Genomic DNA, 26,263 nt, shown 5'->3' on the forward strand with positions numbered 1-26,263 from the left:
TGCATAGTACACAAAGCGGCACTGCCCTGTTTACTACACCGGGACCGAATACCCTCCGGTGACGTCACACTCAGAGAACACCCGTCTCGGTAGGCATTGCAGGAGCGAACTCAGGGAAAATGGGTAGGGATAAATCATTCAAATTCACTATTTTGAAAAAAGAAAATGGGGGGTCGAATCACCTCTTAGTGTTTAGGGGGTTGTGAGCTTGCTATAAATGTAAATATCTCAATATTTGGAATCGTCTTCTTAATTCAACCTTACAAAATTCTGAGCACCTACATTTGTGAACCTCAATGCCAGTTATAAAAATCATAAACCCACTACTTGTTATTCCAATCAGTATGAGGACACTTTTTGAACAAAGTGGTTAAGGTGCCTAAATTGTGTAACGTGAGTAAAATAGAATTGCCCTGATACATTTATGAATTTTTGCTAAATACACAATTTGCATTGGATTTGTACATGAAATCACGTTTATGAGCAATTTTGGGTCTGACATGCACTTACATAATGTTGCGTAATGTCGAAACCGCGTACCCGGACGTCACAAATTTGGTCTCAAAATTTGCGCGAGACTTGAAAGTAAAAAGTCAGTGAGCGGCGAGGTCAAAAAAATTTGCGCAGCAGATATATCGCGAAAGTTGTTGAGGGGGGGGGGCCCATTATGGCCCCCCGGGAGAATTAGGGTTAAAGGGGAATGAAACCTTTGGAACAAGTAGGCTTGTGCCGAAACAGAAAAATCAAAGAATAAGAACAAAGAAAGTTTGAGAAAAATCGGACAAATAATGAGAAAGTTATGAGCATTTGAATATTGCAATCTCCAATGCTATGGAGATCTTCCATTGGCAACGCGACAAGGATGTGTGATGTCACACATGAACAACTTTCCCTTTGATGGACTATGAAATACCCTGAAAATGCGTCTTTTTGCTTTTTCGTATGGTGATACAAACTCTTTATCCATGATATATTCTTTAAAAATCTATATTACATGCCCTCCTATAGAAAGAATACATGTTCTACTGATAGATGTAATAAAAGAGGCAATTTAAGTGAAATATATACTAAAGTAATGGGGAGAGTTGTTCAAGAGTGACATCACACATCTTTGTCGCATTGCCAATGTGAGGATCTCCATAGCATTAGTGATCGCAATATTCAAAAGCTCATAACTTTCTCATTATTTGTCCGACTTTCCTCAAACCTTCTTTGATCTGTTTCTTTGATTTTTCTGTTTTCACACAAGCTATCTTGGTCCAAAGGTTTCATTCTCCTTTAAGGAGAGGAGTAGACGGGTGTAAAGGGAGAAGAATTCTTTCCTGCACATAGCGTTGAACCTCTGAAGTTTCCAAACATGAAAGTATCATAATATGTTTAGCAAAAATGATGTGCCATCAAATTGTTAACCAAACTCATGTTTATAGCACCTTCACCAGTTTTAATTTAAATAATTTTCAAAGATTATGAAGAAAAATAGAATGGAAAAACTGGCAGAGGTGATGAAAGGAAAGAATTTTTCATTTTTTTTTTTCAAACTAGAATCCTCTGCGATTTATCAAATTCAGAAAAATGTTTCTTTGACTCATATCCCACGCTTCATTTTGAATGATTACGAAACTGTATTAACATTCAAAGTGTCAAATTAAGCTAGCTAGGAAAACAGCACGGAGATGGATGTGAAAGCCAAGGATGTTGAATGAAGTTCATTGCATTTGATAAACTATTTTTTCCCCAATATAGGTCAGTATTGATTTAAGCCTGCATCTTTTTAAGTGAGTCTGGTAATGAGATTAAAAGCAGAAGTTGCCCATGGGGAGTGGTGGCCGAAAGGATGCCGTTAACCATTTCTGACTACAAGTGCAGAAATTGTTTTTTATAAATATGAAAGAAAGGGAAGTCGGTTCATACTTTCATTATTACATGTTTGATTGTATGATGAATGTTTCTGAAAAGGAAATGTTGTTAGAATAATATTCTTTCACTTTACATCTGCAGTCATATCACTCAGTGTACAGAATGGCTACATCCGCTATTTTGTGTGAACCATCTTCCAGTATAAATAAGAGAGCTACATGTAGTCTACCAGAGTCAAGGACATGACACCAATCTTGAAATCATCATCTACATGGAATATCGGGTGTACAGATTTATTGGTATTAAGGTGAGTTATGATTTAAAACATATTGGATTGACATAAAACTCTTTAAACATTAGTCACATTACACATCTATATCTAACTTGTGATATACAATGTGGAGCGGTAGATCACTGTACTGTATTCGAACGTATTTCTTTTTTTTCACACAATATGTTGAACCTCTGAAGTTGCAAAATGTTTCATAATATATTTAGCAAGTAATGTATCATATAATTGTTAACCAGATTCAGATATATTTTTATATCAAATTAGAGAGAGAGAGAAAGTGTTCAATTTAAGTTTTTATGCTATTGACAAAAAAACAAACAAAAACAAATAACCAGGATGCTACCATTATTTCCTTTGCATTCATATTTCTCTTTCTTTCCCTTCATGTTAACTTTCTTTTCGCAACTGCCCCAATTGCCTCCTCACTATGTCCCTGAAACCTTCCTACAAAAAAAAAACTTACTGGCAAAGTGATTGCAGTTTTACATTATTTCAGTTGTGACATCTGCGTTAAGTAGGCTCTTCTCAGAAGGAAACATTTTGTGGAAATTTTGTTCTTAAATTTGGAAATGTATGTGTGTAAACATGCATAATCCATTACATGTATATTGCAATATTCATATCTTCAAATCTATAAACCAGATACATGTACCACAAAAATCAGGTGAGATTTGTGAGGTGTTGTTGATAATATATAAATTGCTCTGAAAAGTGTTTATGTGTAGTCTACCAGCAGTGCATTTATCCCAATGTAAGCTTTAATTCATTTCATAAATTAATTTCATAGTTACATGTTTCATAGTATGATGAATGATTTTTGAAAAGGAATGTTGTTAGAAAAATATTTTGTTCTTTTACTTTACATCTGCAGTCATATCACTCAGTGTACAAGATGGCTACATTCCCTATCTTGTGTGAACCATCTACTAGCAGAAGTCTACCAGAAACAAGGACATGACATAAATCTTTATATCATCATCTACATGGAATGTCTGGTGTGAGCAGTTATTGGTATTTAGGTGAGTTATGATCCAAAAGAGGCATTAAACATATTTACCTTGTGAAACAGATGAGTAGATTGGTGTACAGGGAGACTTCCTTTCCTGCACATAGCGTTAAACCTCCAAAGTTTCCAAACATGAATGTATCATAATATATTTATCAAACATGATGTGTCATCAAATTGTTAACCAAATTCATATATATTTTTAGCATCTTCACCAGTTTTAATTTAAATAATTTTCAAAGATTATGAAGAAAACTAGAGTGGAAAACCTGGCAAAGAGGTGATGCAAGGAAAGATTTTTTCAATTTTTGTCTCACCTGCACAGCAGAGTGAGACTATAGGCGCCGCTTTTCCGACGGCGGCGGCGAATCACCTCTTAGTGTTTAGGGGGTTGTAAGCTTGCTATTAATGTAAATATCTCAATATTTGGAATCGTCTTCTTAATTCAACTTTAAAAAATTCTGAGCACCTACATTTGTGAACCTCTATGCCAGTTTTAAAAATCATAAACCCACTACTTGTTATTCCAATCAGTATGAGGACACTTTTTGAACAAAGTGGTTAAGGTGCCTAAATTGTGTAACGTGAGTAACATGGAATTGCCCTGATACATTTATGAATTTTTGCTAAATACACAATTTGCATTGGATTTGTACATGAAATCACGTTTATGAGCAATTTTGGGTCTGACATGCACTTACATAATGTTGCGTAATGTCGTAACCGCGTACCTGGACGTCACAAATTTGGTCTCAAAATTTGCGCGAGACTTGAAAGTAAAAAGTCAGTGAGCGGCGAGGTCAAAAAATTTTGCGCAGCAGATATATCGCGAAAGTTGTCGAGGGGGGGGGGGCGGGGGGGGGGGGGCCATTATGGCCCCCCGGGAGAATTAGGGTTAAAGGGGAATGAAACTTTTGGAACAAGTAGGCTTGTGCCGAAACAGAAAAATCAAAGAATAAGAACAAAGAAAGTTTGAGAAAAATCGGACAAATAATGAGAAAGTTATGAGCATTTGAATATTGCAATCTCTAATGCTATGGAGATCTTCCATTGGCAACGCGAAAAGGATGTGTGATGTCACACATGAACAACTTTCCCTTTGATGGACTATGAAATACCCTATAAAATGCGTATTTTTGCTTTTTCGTATGGTGATACAAACTCTTTATCCATGATATATTCTGTAAAAATCTGTATTACATGCCCTCCTATAGAAAGAATACATGTTCTACTGATAGATGTAATAAAAGAGGCAATTTAAGTGAAATATATACTAAAGTAATGGGGAGAGTTGTTCAAGAGTGACATCACACATCTTTGTCGCATTGCCAATGTGAGGATCTCCATAGCATTAGTGATCGCAATATTCATAAGCTCATAACTTTCTCATTATTTGTCCGACTTTCCTCAAACTTTCTTTGATCTGTTTCTTTGATTTTTCTGTTTTCACACAAGCTATCTTGGTCCAAAGGTTTCATTTTCCTTTAAGGAGAGGAGTAGACGGGTGTACAGGGAGGAGAATTCTTTCCTGCACATAGCGTTGAACCTCTGAAGTTTCCAAACATGAAAGTATCATAATATGTTTAGCAAAAATGATGTGCCATCAAATTGTTAACCAAACTCATGTTTATAGCACCTTCACCAGTTTTAATTTAAATAATTTTCAAAGATTATGAAGAAAAATAGAGTGGAAAAACTGGCAGAGGTGATGAAAGGAAAGAATTTTTCATTTTTTTTTTCAAACTAGAATCCTCTGCGATTTATCAAATTCAGAAAAATGTTTCTTTGACTCATATCCCACGCTTCATTTTGAATGATTACGAAACTGTATTAACATTCAAAGTGTCAAATTAAGCTAGCTAGGAAAACAGCACGGAGATGGATGTGAAAGCCAAGGATGTTGAATGAAGTTCATTGCATTTGATAAACTATTTTTCCCCAATATAGGTCAGTATTGATTTAAGCCTGCATCTTTTTAAGTGAGTCTGGTAATGAGATTAAAAGCAGAAGTTGCCCATGGGGAGTGGTGGCCGAAAGGATGCCGTTTACCAATTCTGACTACAAGTGCAGAAATTGATTTTTATAAATATGAAAGAAAGGGAAGTCTGTTCATACTTTCATTATTACATGTTTGATTGTATGATGAATGTTTCTGAAAAGGAAATGTTGTTAGAATAATATTCTTTCACTTTACCTCTGCAGTCATATCACTCAGTGTGCAGAATGGCTACATCCCCTATCTTGTGTGAACCATCTTCCAGTATAAATAAGAGAGCTAGTCTACCACAGACAAGGGCGTGACACCTATCTTGATTTTATCATTTACATGGAATGATGGGTGTGAATATTTATTGGTATTAAGGTGAGTTATGATCTAAAAGATGCATTGGATTTGACTCTTTGAACATTAGTCACATTAAACATATCTAACTTGTGACATAAAGGAGGACACCAGTCTCACAACGTTCCTTAAACCAGTTTACTGGAAACTAGTTTAGTAGAAACAAACAAAAACAAATAACCAGGATGCTACCATTATTTCCTTTGCTTTCATATTTCTCTTTCTTTCCCTTCATGTTAACTTTCATTTCGCAACTACCCCAACTGCCTCCTCACTATGTCCCTGAAACCTTCCTACCATAAAAAACTTACTGATCATGCAAGGTGATTTCAGTTTTATATTATTTCAGTTGTGACATCTGCTTAAAGTAGGCTCTTCTCAGGAGGAAACTTTTTTTGAAATTTTGTTCTTACATTTGGATATGCATGTGTGGAAACAAACAATCTATTACGTGTATATTGCAATATTCATATATTGAAATCTATAAACTAGATAGCACAGAAATCAGGTGAGATTTGTGAGGTGTTGTTGATGATATATACCGGTACAAATCCTCAGAGCAATTTAAATTGCTCTGAAAAGTGCTCAGGTGTAGTATACCAGCAGTGCATTAGTCCAATATAAGCCTTAATTCAGTTTGTTTTTACATGTTTTGTAGTGCGATGAATGTTTATGAAAAGGAAATATGTTGTTAGAATAATATTTTGTTCTTTCATTTTACATTTGCAGTTATATCACTCAGTGTACAGCATGGATACATCATCTATCTTGTGTGAACCATCTTCCAGCATAAACAAGAGAGCTTATCTTATAATCTACCAGAGAGAAGGAAATGACACCAATCTTGAAATCATCATCTACTTGGAATGTCTGGTGTGAACAGTTACTGGTATTTTGGTGGGTTATCATTCAAAATAGGCATTGGATTTGACATTAAACTCTTTAAAAAAAGTTACATTAAACATTTTTACCTTGTGAAACAGAGGAGTAGATGGGTGTACAGGGAAAAGACACTCTTTCCCGCAAATAGCGTTGAACCTCTGAAGTTTCCAAACATGAATGTATCATAATATATTTATCAAACATGATGTGTCTTCAAATTGTTAACCAAATTCATATATATTTCTAGCATCTTCACCAGTTTTAATTTGAATAATTTTCAAAGATTATGAGGAAAAATAGAGTGGAAAACCTGGCAAAGAGGTGATGCAAGGAAAGAATTTTTCCCTTTTTTGCAAACTGCACAATCCTCTGTGATTCATCAAATTTCGGAATAACTTTTATGACTCGTATCCCACCCCTCATTTTGAATGGTTATAAGAAACTGTATTAACATTCAAAATGTCAAATTAAGCTAGCTAGGAAAGTAGCACAAAGATGGATGTGAAAGCCAAGGGCGTGGAATGAAGTTCATTGCATGTGATAAACTATTTTTTCCCCAATATAGTTCAGCATTGATTTAAGCCTGCATCTTTTTAAGTGAGTCTGGTAATGACATGAAAAGCAGAAGTTGCCCATGGGGAGTGGTGGCCGAAAGGATGGTGTTTACCAATTTTGACTACAAGTGCAGAAACTTTTTGTTATCAATATGAAAGAAAAGGGAAGTCGGTTCATACTTTCATTATTACATGTTTGGTTGTACGATGAATGTTTTTGAAAAGGAAATGTTGTTAGAATAATATTTTGTTATTTCACTTTACATCTGCAGTCATATCACTCGGTGTACAGAATGGCTACATCCCCTATCTTGTGTGAAACGTCTACCAACAAAAATGAGAGAGCTAGTCTACCACAGACAAGGACATGACACCTATCTTGATACTATCATTTACATGGAATGATGGGTGTGAATATTTATTGGTATTAAGGTGAGTTATGATCTAAAAGATGCATTGGATTTGACTCTTTGAACATTAGTCACATTAAACATATCTAACTTGTGACATAAAGGAGGACACCAGTCTCACAACGTTCCTTAAACCAGTTTACTGGAAACTAGTTTAGTAGAAACTAGTTTAACGCGTAGTGAGAATGGTCAAAGCAGTCTTGGAAGCGATCTTCCTAAACACCTCGCGATGTAGTTTTCAAGATTGCTTTGCCTTGTTAAACTGGTTTTAGATTAATTGAGAACAGAACCGTTCTTCGGGAAGCGATCTTTTAACATTTTAGCATGCTACTCCACATGACAGGTGAAGAATGCCTACGTTGCAGTTTCGAATTTCGTGCAAAAAGTGTCACCCCGCTGAGAGCGTTTCCATAGCGACATGATCGCTTTATGTGAAGTGATTTTGGAAACCACTTTCATGTGATCAAGTGGGAACGCTAGCAAAGCGATCTTCCCAACTTGCTTCCTGAATCGGTTTCCAGTAAACTAGTTTTAGAAAGCGTAATGTGAATAGCATAAAAACTGTCATACAATTGTTAATCAGATTCAGATACATTTTTACATCAAATTAGAGAGAGAGAAAGTGTTTAATCTAAGTTTTTATGCTATTGACAAAAAGTAAACAACAACAAATAACCAGAATGCTACCATTATTTCCTTTGCTTTCATATTTCTCTTTCTTTCCCTTCATGTTTTATTTTCTTTTTGCAACTGCCCCGACTGCCTCCTCACTATGCCCCTGAAACCTTCCTCCCAAAAAAACTTACTGATTAGGCAAGGCGATTTCAGTTATATATTATTTCAGTTTTGACATCTGCTTAAAGTAGGCTCTTCTCAGAAGGAAACATTCTGTGGAAATTTTGTTCTTAAATTTGGATATGCATGTGTGTAAACAAACATAATCCATTACATGTATATTGCAATATTCATATATTGAAATCTGTTATTAACTAGATACCACAGAAATCAGGTGAGATTTGTTAGGTGTTGTTGATGATATATACCGGTACAAATCCTCAGAGAAATTTAAATTGCTCTGAAAAGTGCTTCCGTGTAGTATACCGGCAGTGCATTAGTCCCAATGTAAGCTTTAATTCATTTCATAGTTACATGTTTCATAGTACGATGAATGATTTTTGAAAAGGAACGTTGTTAGAAAAATATTTTGTTCTTTCAGTTTACATCTGCAGTCATATCACTCAGTGTACAACATGGCTACGTCCCATATCTTGTGTGAACTATCTACTAGCAGAAATGAGAGAGTAAGTGTACCAGAAACAAGGACATGACAGCAATCTCATCTTCTTCATGGAATGTCACGAGTGAGCAGTTATTGGTATTTAGGTGAGTTATGATCCAAAAGAGGCATTGGATTTGACATTAAACTCTTTAAAAAAAAGTTACATTAAACATTTTTACCTTGTGAAACAGAGGAGTAGATGGGTGTACAGGGAGAAGACACTCTTTCCCGCACATAGCGTTGAACCTCTGAAGTTTCCAAACATGAATGTATCATAATATATTTATCAAACATGATGTGTCATCAAATTGTTAACCAAAGTCATTTATATTTCTAGCATCTTCACCAGTTTTAATTTGAATAATTTTCAAAGATTATGAGGAAAAATAGAGTGGAAAACCTGGCAAAGAGGTGATGCAAGGAAAGAATTTTCCCCTTTTTTGCAAACTGCATAATCCTCTGTGATTCATCAAATTTAGGAATAACTTTTATGACTCGTATCCCACCCCTCATTTTGAATGGTTATAAGAAACTGTATTAACATTCAAAATGTCAAATTAAGCTAGCTAGGAAAGTAGCACAAAGATGGATGTGAAAGCCAAGGGCGTGGAATGAAGTTCATTGCATGTGATAAACTATTTTTTCCCCAATATAGTTCAGCATTGATTTAAGCCTGCATCTTTTTAAGTGAATCTGGTAATGAGATGAAAAGCAGAAGTAGCCCATGGGGAGTGGTGGCTGAAAGGAGGGTGTTTACCAATTTTGACTACAAGTGCAGAAACTTTTTGTTATCAATATGAAAGAAAAGGGAAGTCGGTTCATACTTTCATTATTACATGTTTGATTTCATGATGAATGTTTTTGAAAAGGAAATGTTGTTAGAATAATATTTTGTTCTTTCACTTTACATCTGCAGTCATATCACTCAGTGTGCAGAATGGCTACATCCCCTATCTTGTGTGAACCATCTTCCAGTATAAATGAGAGAGCTAGTCTACCAGAGTCAAGGAAATGACACCAATCTTGAAATCATCTACATGGAATGTCGGCTGTAAAAATTTATTGGTATTAAGGTGAGTTATGAACTAACAGATGCATTGGAATTGACAAAAAACTCTTTAACATTAGTCACATTAAACATATCTAACTTGTGACATAGAGGAGTAGATCAGTGTAATGGAAGAATTTCTTTTTCACACAAAACGTTGAACCTCTGAAGTTTGGAAATGTGGATGTTACATAATATATTTAGCAAATAATGTGTCATACAATTGTTAATCAGATTCAGATATATTTTTATATCAAATAAGAGAGAGAGAAAGTGTTTAATTTAAGTTTTTATGCTATTGACAAAAAACAAACAAAAACAAATAACCAGGATGCTACCATTATTTCCTTTGCATTCATATTTCTCTTTCTTTCCCTTCATGTTAACTTTCTTTTCACAACTACCCCAACTGCCTCCTCACTATGTCCCTGAAACCTTCCTACAAAAAAAAACATACTGATCATGCAAGGTGATTTCAGTTTTATATTATTTCAGTTGTGACATCTGCTTAAAGTAGGCTCTTCTCAGGAGGAAACTTTTTTTGAAATTTTGTTCTTAAATTTGGATATGCATGTGTGGAAACAAACAATCCATTACGTGTATATTGCAATATTCATATATTGAAATCTATAAACTAGATAGCACAGAAATCAGGTGAGATTTGTGAGGTGTTGTTGATAATATATAAATTGCTCTGAAAAGTGTTTATGTGTAGTCTACCAGCAGTGCATTTATCCCAATGTAAGCTTTAATTCATTTCATAAATTCATTTCATAGTTACATGTTTCATAGTACAATGAATGATTATTGAAAAGGAACGTTGTTAGAAAAATATTTTGTTCTTTTACTTTACATCTGCAGTCATATCACTCAGTGTACAAGATGGCTACATCCCCTATCTTGTGTGAACCATCTACTAGCAGAAGTCTTCCAGAAACAAGGACATGACATCAATCTTTATATCATCATCTACATGGAATGTCTGGTGTGAGCAGTTATTGGTATTTAGGTGAGTTATGATCCAAAAGAGGCATTGGATTTGACATTTAATTCTTTAAAACAGTTACATTAAACATATTTACCTTGTGAAACAGATGAGTAGATTGGTGTACAGGGAGACTTCCTTTCCTGCACATAGCGTTGAACCTCCGAAGTTTCCAAACATGAATGTATCGTAATATATTTATCAAACATGATGTGTCATCAAATTGTTAACCAAATTCGTATATATTTTTAGCATCTTCACCAATTTTAATTTAAATACTTTTCAAAGATTATGAAGAAAACTAGAGTGGAAAACCTGGCAAAGAGGTGATGCAAGGAAAGATTTTTTCCATTTTTGTTTCACCTGCACAGCCAGAGTGGCGCCGCTTTTCCGACGGCGTTGGCGGGGGCGTCAACACCAAATCTTAACCTGAGGTTAAGTTTTTGAAATGACAGCATAACTTAGAAAGTATATGGACCTAGTTCATGAAACTTGGCCATAAGGTTAATCAAGTATTACTGAACATCCTGCTTGAGTTTCATGTCACATGACCAAGGTCCAAAGTCATTTAGGGTCAATGAACTTAGACCATGTTGGGGGAATCAACATCAAAATCTTAACCTAAGGTTAAGTTTTTGAAATGTCATCATAACTTAGAAAATATATGGACCTAGTTCATGAAACTTATACATAAGGTTAATCAAGTATCACTGAACATCCTGCATGGGTTTCACGTCACATGACCAAGGTCAAAGGTCATTTAGGGTCAATGAACTTTTGCCGAATTGGGAGTATCTGTTGAATTACCATCATAACTTTGAAAGTTTATGGATCTGATTCATGAAACTTGGACATAATAGTAATCAAGTGTCACTGAACATCCTGTGCGCATTTTAGGTCACATGACCAAGGTCAAAGGTCAATGAACTTTGGCCATAATGGGGGTATTTGTTGAATTACCATCATAACTTTGAAAGTTGATGGATCTGACTCTTGAAACTTGGACATAAGACTAATTAAGTATCACTGAATATCCTGTGCGAGTTTCAGGTCACATGATCAAGGTTAAAGGTCATGTAAGGTCAAAGAACTTTGGCCATGTTGGGGGTATTTGTTGAATTGCCATCATATCTCTATAAATGTATTGGTCTAGTTCATAAAACGTGGAAATAAGAGTAACCAAGTATCACTGAACATCTTGTGCGAGTTATAGTAGTTTTCAAAATCAGCACTGCTGCTATATTGAATATATATCTTTCTTTCCCTTCATGTTTTATTTTCTTTTTGCAACTGCCCCGACTGCCTCCTCACTATGCCCCTGAAACCTTCCTACCAAAAAAACTTACTGATTAGGCAAGGCGATTTCAGTTATATATTATTTCAGTTTTGACATCTGCTTAAAGTAGGCTCTTCTCAGAAGGATACATTTTGTGGAAATTTTGTTCTTAAATTTGGATATGCTTGTGTGTAAACAAACATAATCCATTACATGTATATTGCAATATTCATATATTGAAATCTGTTATTAACTAGATACCACAGAAATCAGGTGAGATTTGTTAGGTGTTGTTGATGATATATACCGGTACAAATCCTCAGAGAAATTTAAATTGCTCTGAAAAGTGCTTCCGTGTAGTATACCGGCAGTGCATTAGTCCAAATGTAAGCCTTATTTCATTTTGTTTTTACAAGTTTTATTGTATGAAGAATGTTCATGTAAAGGAAATATGTTGTTGAATTAATATTTTGTTCTTTCACTATACATTTGCAGTCATTTCACTCTGTGTACAGCATGGATACATCCCTTATCTTGTGTGAACCATCTTCCAGTATAAGAGAGAGAGAGAGCTTATTTACTAGAGAGAAGGAAATGACACCAATCTTGGTATCATCATCTACATGGAATGTCTGGTGTGAACAGTTATTGGTGAGTTATGATTCAAAAGAGGCATTGGATTTGACACAAAACTCTTTAAAACAGTTACATTAGACATATTTAACATGTGAAACAGAGGAGTAGATTGGTGTACAGGGAGACCTCCTTTCCTGCATATAGCGTTGAACCTCTGAAGTTTACAATAATGAATGTACTGGTATCATAATATATTTAGCAAACATGATGTGTCATCAAATTGTTGACGAAATTCATATTTATTTTTAGCATCTTCATCTGTTTAATTTAAATAATTTTCAAAGATTATGAACTGGCAAAGAGGTGATGCAAGGAAAGATTGTATCCCCTTTTTTCCAAACTGCATAATCCTCTGTGGTTTGTCAAATTTAGGAAAGATTTCTTTGACTCATAACCCGCGCCTCATTGTGAATGATTACGAAACTGTATGAAGAAAAATAGAGTGGAAAAACTGGCAAAGAGGTGATGCAAGGATAGAATGTTTCCCTTTTTTTCCAAACTGCATAATCCTCTGTGGTTTGTCAAATTTAGGAAAGATTTCTTTGACTCATATCCCGCGCCTCATTGTGAATGATTAAGAAACTATATTGACATTCAAAATGTCAAATTAAGGTCGGAATACAGGACAAGAGATGAATATGCAAGTCATGGAATTAAATTTTATTGCGTTTGATAAATAAAAATTGTCCCATTATTTAATTGATATATACCTGCATGTTTGTAAATGAGTAACCTGAGTGAACTAATATTAGTTGTCTGTTAATGAGGTGAAAAGCGGGAGAAGTAGCCAATGGGGAGTGGTGGCAGAAAGGATGCAGTTTACCCATTCTGAGCACAAGTGTAGACATTTTTTGTCTTGCCCACCAGAGGTGAAGGCGAGACTTAGGGATCCAAATGTCGTCCGTCCAGCGTCCGTCCGTCGTTCATCCGTCACAAACCTAATGACAAAGGTCATTTTCAGGTCAACGTTAAAGTTTACATGCAAGACTATCTTATGACACCTCACTCCGCAACCGTAAGTCGCTTTTCAACCAAACTTGTAAGGTAGATGGACTTGGGGGACTTGCATGTAATGCTGCAGTCGGAGGTCACATGGTAAGGTCAAAGGTCATTTTCAGGTCAACATCAAAGCTTACGTGCAAGGCTCTTATGACAAATGTTATTCCATCCCAGTCATGTTACAATGATTTTTCGATACAATTCTGTTGCATGCCCTCGCAAATCACGATATTTCTGGTTATATTCATCAGTGGGCGAGACACAAAATCGCTTTTGTTATCAATTAGGAAGAAAGGGGAAGACAGTTCCTATTTTCATAATTACATATTCCATTGGATGATGAATGTATATGAAAGGTAATGTTAGAATAATATATTTTTTTTTTTTTTCACTTGACACCTGCAGTCATATCACTCAGTGTACAACATGGCTTCATCCCTCAATACATCTTGTTGTTTGAAGGTTTGCATGGTGGCATGTACAATCGCTGATGTGGTTTACGGTACACCAATCAGTCGCCGACTCTCTCATCAGATGAGCCCACCAACTCAGCGACAAGGCATACCTACAACAGGAACTCAAGCATTTCACCCACGCACTCACCACCATCACCCAATACCCCAGAAGAAGGATCAACACTCAACCTTCCCACCACCAACCCAGCACCAACAGCACCGAAAACCCATCCAAAACCAAGCCTATCGCCACCATAGTACTTCCCTACATTGGCAAGACTTCACACCAACTACAACGTATCCTCCACTCTGCCAACATCCTCGTCAGACACCAATTCTCTTGCAAGCTACACTCCATCCTTCACTCCCACAAGGACAAGCACACATCCAACAAGCAACCAGGCGTCTACAAGATCCCCTGCGACTGTGGCAAAGTCTACATTGGAGAAACCGGCCAAGACTTCGACACCAGACTCAAGGAACACAAGACCCACCACCGACGCAGCGGCTGGGACCGATCTGCCATTGTCAAACACGCACAACAAGAAAATCACCCCATAGACTGGGACAAGAGCCACTTAATCACCAACATCCGTCACTGGAATACCAGAAGGGTTAGGGAAGCCATTGAGATACATCAACACAGCACTTTACCTCAAGTCCCTGGCCTCCGCATCAACAGCATCTGGCACCCAATCCTACGTCTCCACCCAGCTTCCAACCAATCCACAAGCAACCCACCGTCCACCATCACTCTACCAAGCCCACCTACCCAGCACAACAGTCCAATTGTACCACCAACCCAACCAGCGACTTCGCCGACGCACACACCACCTACACCTCGCTATAACCTCCGCCGACGACCCAACACCACATCCGTACACCAGGCCACCCACTCACTCCAGCCAAAGCCTACCCAAAGAATCTGCCGACCAACACGCACAGAGCGCCGCAACTATTCCCGCCGTCTACGCACCACGTCCGCATACCAACACCACTCGTTTCCCGCCAAAACCGCCGACCCACGCACAGAGCGTCACCTATGACATCAGCCCGCCGTGACCGCCGGCCCAGCGCTTTCCCCCACGTCCGCACGCACTCCACAAGTACCGCCGCACGCTGAGCGAACACTCACTCCTGAAGACATACAGTCAACCTGCCCGAAACGTCAAGTCTGTCTTCTGCTTCTACTCATCATTTCTACTCGCCGACTCAAGCCAGCAACTCATTCATCCTACTACTCAAGCTGTTTCTTCAACTCATCAATCTCTTCTGGTTTACAGTCCTTTTCAGGACTACTTTCAAGAAAAGAATACTCTACTCTCAAATTTCCACTTTCTCGCCTATCCAATTCCTTTTCTTCTTCTTTCCACTGTTTTTATAACACTCCACATGGTGTACCATAAACCACATCAGCGATCCCCTATCTTGTGTGAACTATCTTCCAGCAGAAATGAGAGAGTTAGTCTACCAGAAACAAGGACATGACACCAATCTTGAAATCATCTCCATGGAATGTCGGGTGTGAGCAGTTATTGGTATTTAGGTGAGTTGTGATCCTACATGTAAATAGGCATTGGATTTGACATAAAAACTCTTTAAAACATTTAGTCACATTAATCATATCTAACTTAAACAGAGTAGTAGATCGGTGTACATGGAGATGACCTTCTTTCCTGTACATAGCATTGAACCTATGAAGTTTCCAAACATGAATGTATCATAATATATTTAGCAAGAATGATGTGTTAACAAATTGTTAAATTGACAAAGAGATGATGCATGGAATTATTTTATTTTTTTCTACTCTGCAAACTGCAGAATTCTCTGTGATTCATCAAATTTAGGAATAATTTGTATGAATCATATCCCAACCCTCATTTTGAATGATTAAGAATCATATCCCAACCCTCATTATGAATGATTAAGAAACTATTGACTTGACATTCAAAATGTCAAATTAAGGTGGGAAACAGCACAGAGATGGATGTGCAAGCCAAGGACGTGGAATGAATTTTCATCGCATTTGATAAACCATTTTTTTCCCAATATATTACTGCGTTAATTTATGCCTGCATCATTTTCAATGAAGATGAAAAGCAGGAAAAGTAGCTTATGGGAATGGCGGCAGATTGGATGGAGTTTACCAACTTTGAACACAAGTGGAGACAATTTTTGTTGTGAATTAGAAGGAAAAGGGAAGACGATTCATACTTTCATACTTAAATGTTTGATTGTGTAATGAATGTTTTTTTAAAGAAAATTTTGTTAGAATAATATTTTGTTCTTTCACTTTACATCTGCAGTCATATCACTCAGTGTACAACATGGCCACATTTCCTATCTTGTGTGAACCATCTTCCAGCATGAATAAGAGAGCTAGTCTACCACTGACAAGGACATGACACCAATCTTGAAATCATCATCTACATGGATTGTCTGGTGTGAGCAGTTATTGATATTTAGGTGAGTTATGATCTAAAACATGAATGTATCATACTATATACTGTGTCATCAAATTGTTAACCAATTTTAGATACATTTAATATATATCAAATTAGAGAGATAGAAAATGTTTAATTTAGGTTTTTATTAAGCCTGAGTCATATCGATTATTTTGAAAACCGGTGTTCGACAGCTTTAATTCGATCAAACATCGATGCATCGAATATTGAAGGCGGGGAAAATTTAGTCTTTTTTTGTTTGCCCCATCCATCGCATCAATGCGCTATGCATGCACTACGCACTGACAGTATGCGCTGGCATTGGCCATGTGAACGTTGCACAAGCAGATGACAGAGCAAAATTCATATAAATTATTACGATTTAACAAGATTTTATGGTCATACTAAGAATATTGACGATGTCAGCAAAGTATGTTATGTTCATATGGAAGAATTAATACTGGCATTATTTATTAGGTGGTCTGTCAACGACAGATCACCTATTAGTTTTGTCAGAATTTTCTTTCTTCTTTATTATTAGGTGGTCTGTCAACGACAGATCACCTATTAGTTTTGTCAGAATTTTCTTTCTTCTTTATTATTATTATTATTATTAGGTGGTCTGTCAACGACAGATCACCTATTAGTTTTGTCAGAATTTTCTTTCTTCTTTATTATTATTATTATTATTATTATTATTATTATTTATTTATTTTTATTTATTTCCGCCAATATTTTGTTCCTAGGATAACTCCAGATCGGTTTTGTCAATTTCTTTCAATTTTGGCACAGTCAAAGGTCATTGTCATAAGACGTGACAATAATATTTTTAAGGTCATCAGGTCATCGTGACGTCATCCAGGCGCCATTTTGTGAAATCACATTATCAATCATATCGTCATTATCAATTATCAAAAATTAATCATATTTACATCACATTAACTTCAGGTCAAGGGTCAACTGTCCATGTCATCAAAGGTCATGTAAAGGTCACGACGTGCGCGTACGCGCGCGTCAAAATTTCAAATTGCTCAAAATCACTTTTTGACCAAAGTAGAGTACGTTTCAGGTCATTTTAAGCATTTCAAAAATTTGCGCACGCACACGTATGCGCGCGCGTTTCCGCGCGTAACGCCTTCAACGCAACGCAGAAACGCCGTTTTTTTTAATATCATTGCATTGATAATATAATTCTGAGCAATTTGATACCTTCATCAACCTTCTACGACCATTAATAACGAAATTAACACCCGTTAAAGTTTGCCGCACGTGTGCGCGCGAGCTCTTACTATATGCCATATATGGGCAAAAACATGCCTATTAAAAATTCACTGTAGCTCTTTAAATAGTGCGTTGACCCCCATTTTTTTTTCATATATCGATAGAGTATGAGTTGTAGATTTGATTTCATGTCACCATTGTCCCTCAATTTGATCATGACGTCATCATAATGGCGTCGGAAGTTAAAATATCCATTTTCCTTGTTATGACGTCATAATAATTATGCAAATTAGGCTTTAACTCCGTGAATATTGGTCAATTTTCGCCCAATTTTCGATATGTTGTAGTTTAGAATGTACTTATTCTCCTCAATGCCCATGAATTTTCATTTTGAAAAACACATGGCGTAAAATAGCGATCAAAAGAGGCATGTCATTTTTCCTCATTTTGCGTGTAATCTCTATGGGACATGACTTTTTCTCAAAAATAGATTCTACATTCCTCTATTTCGTGAGCTATATCTCCACCTTTTCTTGTCAGTTGTCTCTGAGCTTTTAAAATGTTGTAGCTGAGATTCTAAGCTTTCGGAAGTGTGCCCTCCATTTTTTTATCAGATGCCGGGATCATGCCCGTTTTTCGCTTGCAAAATTGGATTTGCAATTCTCAAATTTGCTTACGTGTAATCTCTATGGGGAATGTCGTGGCTCAATGGATAACGCACTTGACTTGCGTTCTCGGGGGCGCAGGTTCGAGTCCTGGGGTAAACAAGATGATTTTGTTTTCATTTTTTTTTCTTTTTTACCACCTCGTACATGATCCTTTATGATAATTAAAAGGTATAAAAGTTAAAATTTAGCAAGATAAAACAGACTATAATTACTTTTTTCATATCACATGTATTGTCATATATCAAAGAGACCATTTTCACAGTGCTTTATCATCTCCCGTCTTTCACAAGTATTCCATCCATAATGAACATTCCGTTGTCATCATGAAGATCATATTGATCTGCTGGAACATGGTAATGGTGATCATGATGGCGAGAATAAGGACAGACCACCTAATTCGTCCGCATGACGAATTAAAATCTAGTTTTGTTATTCCATCTTTGGACGTCTCCTCCGAGCTCCGAGAAAAGAAGCACAATGCGCATGCTTGTTCGATGACGTATGACATATTTTCCATTCATGAAATCAGAGCCCAAAGTTAGGCACAAACTAGCTTCAAATTGATGGGAAAAAATATAAAATGCAATTATCTCTGTTTTGTCATGTAAAATGTTATTGTATGGTGATATTACGATCTTGAAAAGAGTTTTTGCATGTAGACAATATGAATCCTGACGTGATAATTATTTTTTTTTAGACAAGTGCACTCACTCGATTCAAGTCGATCGTCATGAGATGTCTGCCATTGAAAATTGAAACGAAATACAAACGTTTCACATCAAGCTCTAAATTCATATTAATGATTATCATATGCAAATTATTGTTAAATATTACGATTGAATAATGTTCTGTGGTCATGATGTTAATATTGTTCATGAAAGCAAGATTTATTTTACGTTGATCGCGTCAATTTCCGGCCATTTTCTGGTTTGATTACTGCGCATGCACGATCGATGGCCATGACTACCATTCATGAATTCATCTTGCATTAATTATCTCGGCACGAGCAGACGAGTAATACTCGAAATATTATCGAAATAAACTTCAAATTAATGGTGAATAGGCATCATAATTACACAATCGGTTTCATTTTGGGGGCAATAGAAATCAAGTAAGTAGTAGTCAAGTTGGACATTACTGATATTTTGATGATTGATTGTGAGAACCAAACAAATCGGCCGGCCGACATATTTTTTTCTTTTTTTTTCGATGCACCGATTTTGCAAAATCTGCACCGGTGTTCGATGACATCGATCGAACTCCAATTTTAAAATCGATTTGACTCAGGCTTAGTTTTTATGCTTTTTAGAAAAATACCCCCCCCCCATACCCACAATGCTACCATTGCAACTGCCCCACAGCCCCCACTGCCTCTTTACTATGCCCCTGAACCTTTCTACCAAAACAAAAATTACCAATTGAATAGGCAAGGTGATTTCACTGAGGGTATATCATGTTTCTGTTGCAACCTCTGCATAAAGTACGCTCTTCTCAGAAGGAAACATTTTGTGGAAATTTTGTTCTTAAATTTGGAAATGTATGTGTGTAAACATAAATAATCCATTTTATTGCAATATTCATATATTCAAATCTATAAACCAGATACATGTACCACGAAAATCAGGTGAGATTTGTGAGGTGTTGTTGATAGTAAATAATGGTACGAATCCTTAAAAAAATTAAATTGCTCTGAAAAGTGTTTATGTGTAGTATACCAGCAGTGCATTAGTCCCAACGGAAGCTTTAATTCATTTCAAAGTTACATGTTTCGTGGTACAATGAATGATTATTGAAAAGGAACGTTGTTAGAAAAATATTTTGTTCTTTTACTTTACATCTGCAGTCATTTCCTTCAGTGTACAAGATGGCTACATCCCCTATCTTGTGTGAACCATCTACTAGCAGAAATGAGAGAGCTTGTCTACCACAGACAATTACACGACAGCAATCTTGATATTATCATCTACATGGAATGTCTGGATTGAGCACTTATTGGTATTTAGGTGAGTTATGAGCCAAAAGAGGCATAAGATGTGACATTAAACTTTTTAAAACATTAAACATACATGTATTTACCTTGTGAAACTGATGAGTAGATTGGTGTACAGGGAGACTTTCTTTCCTGCACATACCATTGAATCTTTGAAGTTTCCAAACATAAATGTTTCATAATATATTGAGCAAACATGATGTCTCATCAAATTGTTAACCAAATTTATATTCATTTCTGGTACCTTCAACGATTTAATTTAAGTAATTTTCCAAGATGATGAAGAAAAATTAGTAAAAAGATTTAGGAGATGATGCAAGGAATTAAATTTTCCCCTTTTCTGCAAACTGCATTATCATCTGTAATTTTTAAACTTAGGAAAATTTCTTTGACATTTATCCCATGCTTCATTTAGAATGATTAAGAAACTGTATTGACATTCAAAATGTCAAATTAAGGTGGGAAAACAGGACAAGGGATGGATGTGCAAGCCAAGGACGTGCAATGAATTTTCATTGCACTTGATTTTTTTCCAATATATTACAGCATTAATTTATGCCTGCATCATTTTCAACGAGTAACTTTAAAAGTAAATTTAAAAATTTGTTGTCCGGTAATAAGGTGAAAAGCAGGAAAAGAAGCTTATAGGGAGTGGTGGCAGATACGATGGAGTTTTTGTATCATAATATATTAAGCAACAATGATGTGTTAACAAATTGTTAAATTGACAAAGAGATGATGCATGGAATTATTTTATTTTTTTCTACTCTGCAAACTGCAGAATTCTCTGTGATTCATCAAATTTAGGAATAATTTTTATGAATCATATGCCAACCCTCATTTTGAATGATTAAGAATCATATCCCAACCCTCATTATGAATGATTAAGAAACTGTATTGACTTGACATTCAAAATGTCAAATTAAGGTGGGAAACAGCACAGAGATGGATGTGCAAGCCAAGGACGTGGAATGAATTTTCATCGCATTTGATAAACCATTTTTTCCCCAATATATTACTGCATTAATTTATGCCTGCATCATTTTCAATGAAGAGGAAAAGCAGGAAAAGTAGCTTATGGGAGTGGCGGCAGATTGGATGGAGTTTACCAACTTTGAACACAAGTGGAGACAATTTTTGTTGTGAATTAGACGGAAAAGGAAAGATGATTCATACTTTCATACTTACATTTTTATTGTACAATGAATGCTTTTGAAAAGGAAATTTTGTTAGAATAATATTTTGTTCTTTCATTTTACATCTGCAGTCATATCACTCAGTGTACAGCATGGATACATCCTCTATCTTGTGTGAACCATCTTCCAGCATGAATAAGAGAGCTAGTCTACCACAGACAATTACATGGCACCAATCTTGAAATCATCATCTACATGGAATGTCTGGTGTGAGCAGTTATTGATATTTAGGTGAGTTATGATCCAAAACATAAATGTATCATAAAATATTTAGCCAATACTCTGTCATCAAATTTTTATCCAATTTTATATGCATTTATATATATCAAATTAGAGAGACAGAATTGTTTAATTTAGGTTTATATCCTTTTTAGTAAATACCCCCCCCCCCCCATACCCACAATGCTACCATTGCAACTGCCCCACAGCCCCCACTGCCTCTTTACTATGCCCCTGAACCTTTCTACCAAAACAAAAATTACCAATTGAATAGGCAAGGTGATTTCACTGAGGGTATATCATGTTTCTGTTGCAACCTCTGCATAAAGTACGCTCTTCTCAGAAGGAAACATTTTGTGGAAATTTTGTTCTTAAATTTGGAAATGTATGTGTGTAAACATAAATAATCCATTTTATTGCAATATTCATATATTCAAATCTATAAACCAGATACATGTACCACGAAAATCAGGTGAGATTTGTGAGGTGTTGTTGATAGTAAATAATGGTACGAATCCTTAAAAAAATTAAATTGCTCTGAAAAGTGTTCATGTGTAGTCTACCAGCAGTGCATTAGTCCCAACGGAAGCTTTAATTCATTTCAAAGTTACATGTTTCGTGGTACGATGAATGATTTTTGAAAAGGAATGTTGTTAAAAAATATTTTGTTCTTTTCCTTTACATCTGCAGTCATATCACTCAGTGTACAACATGGCTTCATCCCGTATCTTGTGTGAACCATCTACTAGCAGAAATGAGAGAGCTTGTCTACCAGAAACAAGGACATGACACCAATCTTGATATTATCATCTACATGGAATGTCTGGTGTGAGCAGTTATTGGTATTTAGGTGAGTTACACATGTGACATTTGCTTCCGAGTCAATTGCTCCTTCCCTAATGGGGTTAGTGTTATAACATGGGTGTTGGTTCTTCAGTGTAGGATTAGCATTGGGTTAGAGGTCAGGGTTATGTTTAGCTTCCTCCAGAAGAGCAATTGTCTCAGGAGCAAATGTCAAGGAACCCTTATTTGCAAGCCAAATGTGACATTGTTCTTGAAACCCCAGTTCTTAGTTTTATCGTGGGTACTGTACAATGTATAGATTGTAAATTTAGGTCGAGGTGCGTCATTGTGATTTTTTTTTCTTTTTTAGGTGCAGTTTCTATTTCATCAAAGGTTGAGGGATTTAATTCATTCAGCCCCCATTTTTATTTTCGAGGGGGGGGGAGCAATTTTATAGGTGATTAAATTGCAAAATGTCAGCTTATAGAGTACTTTCAAGGACAATGTCACATTTTGACTTGCAGATTCCAGATTATTTTGAGGAGAGGGGGGGAGGTGAATGTTGCAAAATGGATTGATGTTGATGGCAATTATTTTCATTCTTTTCAATTAATTGAGTTTTCATACCAAAGCAACCATGTCGACTTATGTTATGCAATATTCCTATATCCACTCTATTGAATACTTGACCAATCAACCCATTATTTTTCCATGGTCATAAAGTTATTAGTATCAAAAGGTTCTTAATTGCCAACAAGTAAAACAATACATTTTGCAACATACTTAGTTTACAAAGGTGAACTTCACAAAATGTAATTTTAGATTCGTTTGAAGAGCATTTTCTGACATTGTACTGAATACACGTTTGATTTGTATTTTATTTTCAATCAAGTATTTAATTTGTATTTTTGATAATTATTGATTCACTAAAAGGGCATGGAAAATATACCAGTTTAACCAGACAAGAATTGACAATGCTAAAGAGAAGTAATCTTCTTTGGACAATGTTTTTAAAGTTTTCAAATGTTTCTTGCATTGATCACAAAAGGTTTGAAATCAATAATCGGAAGTTTGTTACATTCTGTTTGCTGAAGTAATTGTTAAATCAGGTTTAATTTAAGCATACATTTCATGAATTTCACCGGATGTATTGAGGGGCTTTCACAATTAGTTGTTTTATCGTTTACGACCAATGCTATTGTCCGCAAAGTGTAATCAAAAGCTTGCACAACTAAGTGTGAAAGCCCCTGTAGATGGGGGGGGGGGAGTAGATGAGGGAAAGACAGAGAGGGAAGGGAGAGGAGACAGAGAGTGATAGATGGGAGAGAGAGAGAGAGAGAGAGAGGTGGAGGGGTAATAAATACAAGTCACACAAAGGTGGTGTAATATGATCATTTAATAACCAATCGTCCAGGCAAAATAAATTTAAAAATTAGGCCAATAATGTAATAGAGTACCAAAGTGATTACGTCACAATTTTTTTTTTTTTAGCATTTCAGCGTTTTTGGAATTGGCACATGCGGGCCTTTAGATATGACCTCATGAATACATAATTGGCAACATTTTAGTCAGTGTATTAATGGGGCTAATTATATATTCATGAGGCCATATCTGAGGCCCCCATGGACCGATTCTCACCAAATTTGGGTTGTGGGGTTTTCATCATGCTATACCAAAATATGGTATCAAAAACGCTGATATGCAAAAAGTGAAAATTTATGATGTCACACTTCGGTACTTAAATTTGCAAACATGTTTGTTGCAGAGATACTTATCGTTCGGATTTTTCTAGTGCACTTCAGATATTAGGTAGAATACGGTAGCCCGATTTCTCTGATGATACATGATGATGCTTAACTTTAAAAATTCGTTATTTTGCCTGGACGATTTGGGGATTTCAAATATACATAAATTCTTAACAAAGTTTATTTTTGATAATCTTAAGCAGACACGATCTAGCAGCCTTAATTGCACCACCAGAGTCTTCAACTTCTCAAATCTATCAAAAGTTTAAAACCCATAACAAGCATTGTATTCTTGTTATGGGTTGTATAACAATCAGAGTATAATTTGAAAAAAATCAATCCGTGAATCATAAGAAACTGTAATCTCAAATTTATGATAGCAATCTGTTGGACAATATTAGAGCAACCTGCATGAGAACATTACAAAACTAAGTGAAATACACATTTACTTCTAAAAAGTGACCAAATCTGGCTCATTTTGTTTTCCCCAATTTTGAGCCCTCGCATCTTTATCGTTAGTAATCATAAGGCATTGTTTTACCACCCAGAATTGATAATTGAAATGCAGTATTTAAAAACTGAAAACCATCAAAGCTACAAATAATTTCATTATTAAAAGCTACAAATAATTTGATTTTTTCAATGACATTTAACCCCAAATGAGGTGCCAATTCTGTCTAAAAATGTCTTCTCCGAATTCGGTGTTTTTGTACTCATTGTTAATAGACATTACTTGATTAACATGCTTGTGGGTGTACAAGAAGACTTGTCTACATGTACATACAACAAACTGAGAATAGATGTTCCCATGTTGTCAAATCCATTTCTGTCCAAAGTGTCCTGTCTATAAAAAAATAATAATGAAACTGGCAGAAAGTGTAATAAAAAGATTGGACCCCCATGAAATAATAAGTGGCTGTCCTCTTGCCTCACAATTAATAGATAAGAAATAGATATCTAATCACTTGTATATACCAACACACACTTTAAATTGAGAAAAAAAACAAAGCAATCTCATTTTTAGTCAAACGAGACAGCTAAGTAAACGCTGATTGTAAAACAATCATTGGTCTACTTAAAAGGGAAGTTCTAAATATGGCCGAAGGTGTGAGAAAAATCCATCGAAGGGTTAAAAAGTTATTAGAATTTCAATTATTTGATTTGTGACGTCAAATGCGAGCAGCATTCCTACTTAGCGAATGGTAAAAAAAAATCAATGAAATGTCATTTCGTCGGAAAATTGAAAATGTTTTTTACTGTACCTTTTGAATATCAATAGGCAAATCATTTCACACCCTGTCGTGAAAAGAAAACAAAAATAAGTCATCAGGAACCATTAAAAAATGAAATTCATTAATTTTATATTACATAACATATGGGGTATAGCTGCTCATTTATGACGTCACAAATCCCAAAATTAAAATTCTAACGGATTTTCATCAAATCTTCACATTATTTTAAATTATAGGCCTATTTATCTGCTATTTTTACAAAAAAAAATCTTCAGGGTGAAATTACCCTTTAAATGCTAACATGCAAAAATTACTTCTGAATAAATACATACAGTAATAATTATTTAACTTAGTAACAACAGAAGTACTTCTCTCTAAAAAAAAAACCCATCTAGTTTCTCTTAGTACGAGTAAAGATTAGTCTTATTACATTTAAAAACTAGCTACTTATATCAGTCAATGAATGTTTTTGTCAGTTCGCTGCTCATTTAAAGCTGATTTTTTTTTTAAATGCATTTATAAAACATTTCAGAAATAAATCATTACTGAATTCCTACACGTCGTAAAGAAATATCCATGTCTTTGCCAAGAAATAATATTTACTCACTTAACGACCAGGTCAATCTGCCGTCATTAAAGTCTTCATTTTCTATCTTATTTTGCACAAAGGGAGGGGCGGGGGCAGTATATGGCCTACTTATGTTCTATACTTCTGCATTTATCTTGTGAACAACCATATCAAAAT

At 35.7% G+C, this 26,263-nt stretch overlaps 1 long non-coding RNA gene across 1 annotated transcript; it reads left to right on the forward strand.

The window, feature by feature from the left end:
* Positions 1-1,996: 1,996 nt before the first annotated feature.
* LOC135153492 (uncharacterized) lies at positions 1,997-25,777 on the forward strand. The gene is made up of 14 exons (XR_010292866.1): positions 1,997-2,164; positions 3,021-3,168; positions 5,358-5,517; positions 6,226-6,393; positions 7,205-7,364; positions 8,559-8,725; positions 9,538-9,694; positions 10,531-10,678; positions 12,426-12,581; positions 13,971-15,566; positions 16,327-16,486; positions 20,197-20,356; positions 21,611-21,770; positions 22,449-25,777. It is a non-coding gene; the product is annotated as an uncharacterized LOC135153492 (long non-coding RNA).
* Positions 25,778-26,263: the final 486 nt, after the last annotated feature.

The sequence above is a fragment of the Lytechinus pictus genome, chromosome 3 (genome assembly GCF_037042905.1).
Source record: "Lytechinus pictus isolate F3 Inbred chromosome 3, Lp3.0, whole genome shotgun sequence".
In the NCBI taxonomy this organism is placed as follows: domain Eukaryota; kingdom Metazoa; phylum Echinodermata; class Echinoidea; order Temnopleuroida; family Toxopneustidae; genus Lytechinus; species Lytechinus pictus.